Source organism: Parasteatoda tepidariorum, chromosome 4, assembly GCF_982258835.1.
Source record: "Parasteatoda tepidariorum strain Cologne lab strain chromosome 4, Ptep-v5.0, whole genome shotgun sequence".
Taxonomy (NCBI): domain Eukaryota; kingdom Metazoa; phylum Arthropoda; class Arachnida; order Araneae; family Theridiidae; genus Parasteatoda; species Parasteatoda tepidariorum.
The window spans coordinates 72,318,183-72,323,804 of NC_141758.1; the positions used below are offsets into that span (position 1 = coordinate 72,318,183).

Here is a 5,622-nt window from a genome sequence, read left to right on the forward strand (position 1 = left end):
CGTGACTAAATTGCATGCGATAAGTTGTTTGAGATATAAGATAAATTATATTTATGAGATGAGATACTTTTTATATGAGTTAAATTAATGCTTAGCAGCCGAAAAGTTTATTAACTTAATGGAACACATACAAATGCATGTTTGTGTTCATTTACGAAAGTACGGGTTGCAAGCTTTTGTTAAGTAGAAGAAGATATAGCACAATTCAGAAAAAGTCTGTGTGAAAATACATCTAAGGTTTCGGCAGGATTCGAACCCGCTATCTTAACGTGACCGAGCTTCTGGTGGGCGATAAGGTTCGGGCAGGGTGACCCTCAACCACAAAGTGACCAGTCTATCAGGGAGAGCTAAACACCGGGAGCAATGTTACCGAAAACAACAGGGTCCATAAGGAGCAACACAGCGGTAGGTTCATCAGTCAAACAAAATTGACAGAGGTCAGTGAACTGGTGGGTGACCACTTTGATCAGCTTCCGCAGGGACCGTGGTTGTGTGGTATTGATTTTCATTAAACTGTTCTACCGTAAAGTACTGAACTTCAGACGCAGGCCATCGGTCTACCAAAGAGGGGTAGCCATCACTTCTGCAGAGAATAAAAATTGTGATGGTATGTCATCGGACCATCCTCAGGAAGTTTCCCAAACTATTGACAATAGCCCATTGAGCAGCTCTAGTGTGACTTAAATAAAGTACTACTAGTACAACAACGCATTTGCATTTTTTATACGGAAGAGCGAGTTGTAAGCGAGTTCTTCTCTCCACGCTAAATTCTTCAAAACAAGCTATCTTTATTATTTTCCACTTCATGTCTATAACTATCTCTATACCTGGGGCCTCCCTGGCAAAGCGGTATCGCCGGTCCAAACGCTCTGTTAAGCGTGGAGGTAGCGGGTTCGAATCCCGCCGTAACCCTGGATGTATTCTTTGTGATGTCTTTCTCTGAATTGTTCTATCTGAATTTTCTACTTGACAATGACGTAGAAGCCTATATTGAGCACACAAGTCAGAAAATGTATGTAATTTCAATAAATCAATAAATCAAATCTCTATACCTCAACTCGGTGTAACTGTAAATAATAATCTAAATCAGTTTTAATTTTCTACTGCTCTGAGTTCAGAAGATTTTAAAAAGGAATTCTATTTTATTCAAAGGTTTTAAATGCCATACTTGTTTTTGACAACTTGAATAATTAAGTAATGTTTTAGCTTTTACTTGTTTTCTTACTTAGTTTTTAAATATTTCACAACATGCTTGATATACTTTTCGCAGCTGATTGCGTAACTTATGTTATGGGTTATGAACACGTCGAATGGATGCCTTTACCTATGTATCAAATAAATCATCCAGAGTCACCTTTTGGTTTAATGCAAGAAGTTGTGGAAAGAGTACGACGAATAGTCAGAGTGAACAGCGTTATTGAGTTTTACCGACATTTTGAAACATACAGTGGTATGAACAAGTACATATTTCATCTTCTGTGCATGAAGCATCGGAATTTACTGATGAGCAACTTTTCGGAGATGAATTTGTTGTTTTATTGCGTAGAACTCTCCACGTTTGCTGGGTTAGCATACGTTCGAAATGTAGAATTAGCTCCATATTTTGCTATCTATAACATTTGTCGGGAAATGTCTTATTTTCGAAATCAATGGATGTTTAGCGATATTACATTTAGGACTTGGCAAAACTATTCTCAAAACCTTGATTACTTTATCCCACGCTGAAGACAACCCTCCAAAGTAGGAAAAGAAACGTTAATATTGAGACATAGCTTTCTAAAACATGTATTTGATTCTAAAACGTTACCTCAACGTAATGACGTATATTCTAAATATAACAAGAGTATTATGATTATTTTCAGCAAGAGCTTTCTACAACTGCATGCAAATGACATAATGATAGTTAACTTACCGTTTACTTCATTGAATAGTATTTAAGTACTATGTATCAGGCACAATGAAGTACAGTGAGAATTCTTTCATCACTGATTATTTACAGGAAAAGCTTTCTGCAGTTGAATGTAAATTTCATGTTATGAATTAACTTTACATTGACTTCATTTTGACTACAGTATTTGATAATGAAATACTATATATCTGATGTAAGCCAGTGTAGTGAGACTTTTTCAAGAATATAAGAAATTCATTGAATATTTATAGAAAAAGCTTTCTACAACTGAATGTATATGACAGGATATGAGTTAATTTTGTATTGACTTCACTTTGTCTATAGTACTTTATTATGAAATACTATGTATCTGATACATTCAAGTTCAGTGAGAATTTTTCAAAAATATTCTAATTATTTACAACAAAGCTTTATCTACAACTGAATGTAAATATTATGAGTTAGCTTTGCATTAACTTCATTTTGACTAGTATTCGAATTTAAAATGCAATACACCTGACGCAATGAAGTTCATTGTGAAATTGACAAGAAAATTCTAATCATTTACAACAAGAGCTTTTTGCAATTGAATGTAAAGGTCATCATGAGTTGACTTTACATTGACTCCGCACATTTACATCGTCATTGATAATCATTCACTTTCACTTTTTATACGCTTGGGATATTGTGTACAGTTTTCTAAGATGGTAAAATAATAGTTTTAGTAAGTTTTTAAAAAAAATTTTTTTAATGTTAGTGACGTTATCAAACATTCACTTCATTTTCTATTGATCAAATATTTATATTAATAATTTATAAGGACCACTCAGATATGAATTTGATGTTCTTTCGTAAACAGCTTCCTACTATGCCCATCATTAAAAACCTCAAATCATTGAGAAAGAAGCATTTTCATCATTGACGATTTTGGAATTAATTGTAAATGATTTTGGCACGCTAATTTGTAATAATAGCAATGACTATCGCCAATAATTTTCGTGTCTAATTTTCCAATATCTTATATAACTAATAATAAAATGTTTAAATAATTGCTTTTAAAAAATTTGCCAACTGATAATAATGCAAAGAAAGATTTTTTAGTCTGTTTTGTATTACATTTTTAATTATTGTTCAATGAATATTTTCAACTCTTTGTTATTGTAAGAGTGACTTAGTGATGACTTTTAGGCTTATTAACATAAGTACGTGTCATTTTAATCGATGCATTTTATTTTGGTTTTATTAAATACAATTCATTTTCATTTGGCTTGCATCGTTATTTTTTTATTAGTTCAGTGAAATAACTGACCCTGAAATTTTTTATTTCAGCACCTCTTGTACAATAGAAACATAATTTAAAGCTGACAGTAAAAAAGTTCTACCAACAAAAAATAATAAAAAAAACTATAAAAGTATCCTCTCCTTAGTGGTAAAAAGTTCTTCGATAAAAAGGCTTCAATGCGATAAAAGAGAGCTTTAAAATCACTATTTAGACAAATGAATCTTTGTTTAATTTCTTTTTCTCTTTATGTTTGTTCATATAACAAAAAATTCAAAACGATGAAGCCTATAGTTTGAAGACAAATTAGTTTTCTGTACAAAAAATACAATATTTGAATTGTACTTGTTTACGAATATGACAATAGTACATAAGCAAAAAGTATAGTTTCCAATTTATTTTTCACGCCAAATTCAATAAAACTAATTATGAGTCAATAAAATTGGTAAATCAGAAGTCAAAAGTTTTTCATATATATAATGTAGTTATTATATATGAAAATTATTTTTTGCTTGTATTTATTTACACTTTTGACATTGCTACCAATCCAAACTGAAGTATTGCTTTTTTTCTTATTTTGAAGTTGCATCGAAAGAAAGTTTAAAAAAAATTGTTTCTAGTCGATAGGATAATTTGTTTAGAAAGTAAGCGTTAATAAATACAAGTCAAATACATAAAAATCCTTAAGCCATTTGTATTTTTAGCTCTATTGATTCTTGTTTATTTAATTTAGCTCATAATCAATACATTGAAAAGAATACTTCGTTTATATTGATATCAATTTTATATGTGTAAACAGGTACTATTCAAATTTTACTTCTTGAGCATGAAATTATTATATCAGCTTAAGTATTAATCCTATTCTGTCGAACTTTGTCTAATTGCATTTTGCACATTGAAATATATCGGAGTCGATATCTTATTTGTCTAGTTAGCTGTATTTGAGTTTATCTTCCATTTCCTGTCCCCCAAACAAAAGTCGTAATGTCGCGCAACTTCATACCACTTACTAAGATGATGATACAGACAGTTTCAGAACTTTTAATCTCTCAGTTTTGAAAATTTTTGAGTAGTAATCCTAGACAGTAATCGACACTGTACTATTTGTTCTATACTAACAATGTGATATCAACGGTAGATAATCTTCCGTTTTAGTCTCCAAATTACAGATGAAATGACAATTTTCAAAAGTGATTGGGACCAAGGTCGATCTGGTAAACTAAAAACCAGATAACTGGACAACTTTAAGAAATTGCATGGCGTTACAGTGTTTTTTTTTAGGCAGCTAACCTTCACACTCTTTCTTGGGTCTCCAACTGTACTTGTGGCAATAGCATCCTTAAAGATTTTTTTTAAATTTTATTTTCTTTGAATTTCGAATGAAATTTTAATAAAATGTCGAATAGAACTTATTAAAAATACACAAAAAGAATATGTTACGGAAAAGAGAGAAAATTTATTTTTTGATCCTCTTTATGGGATCTGAAAACAAAGATAGATTTTCTTTAAAAAGATTTCTAAGAACCAGGGGAAAAACTTCAGGTTTCAGAATTCGGAAAATATGATAATTCTGTTAATCCATGCTCAGATAAAACGGCGTGAAATGACTCTTACTTTAAGATAAAATGGAAAGGTTTTTACTTTTATAAATTTAAAAAAACAATTCCCAGTGTTTATTTCATTCAGATTTGAATAAAAATATAAGCCAGTGTTTAAGTTTTAAAAAAATGTGAGCCTCATAATGCCTTAAGCAGTCACTCGAAATATGAATTTTAAGAAACATATTCCGTTTTTATGGAATAATGAACATGGGATTTTTAAGATGAATTCGCATGTTTATTAAATATTTCTGAGAAAATTTTTAATGATAAATCTCGAAAAGAGAAATTTTTCAAATTTAAGAGAAATTTACAGATTTTTAAAATTTACAAATCACGGTTTAATTGTCTATGACTTTTTTTTAATATTCCTATCATTAAAATTCTCAACTAGTACAACTTTTGATAGCTCATGCATTCTAGAATGTGGCAGTTCTGTTTTTTGATGTTACTTAACTATCTCACAAATGAGTAGCACGCAAGCTCTTTAATGTGAAGAACGTGTTCAAAAATGCTTAAAAATGTGAGAGCTTTAAAGTCAATTACTTAATAAAAAGTTATGTCCTGTCTGTGCAAGGGGTAAAAATTCCGTCGATTATCAAGGCCTGTCCTAATTTCTAAATGCTAAAGACCGTCTATCTCATCAGGTTGTATCTCCTCCGTATCGCGCTTTTGAAATACACTCTATGATTTCATTGGTGATTTCAGAGTTAAAAAAGTCCATCCATGATTAGTAGGGAGAGAATGATGTAGTCGTTTTACAAAGTTGAATACCCTTTACAAATCGTGGCCGAATCAGCTAAAACTTTTTTTATTCTTTTACACATACTAAACGATTGCATGCTAGAAGATTGCAT

At 31.0% G+C, this 5,622-nt stretch overlaps 1 long non-coding RNA gene across 1 annotated transcript; it reads left to right on the forward strand.

Moving 5' to 3' along the window:
* The first annotated feature begins 811 nt into the window (after positions 1–811).
* On the forward strand, positions 812–3,150 carry LOC147811054 (uncharacterized). Its single transcript, XR_015433132.1, has 2 exons — positions 812–1,194; positions 1,271–3,150. It is a non-coding gene; the product is annotated as an uncharacterized LOC147811054 (long non-coding RNA).
* Positions 3,151–5,622: the final 2,472 nt, after the last annotated feature.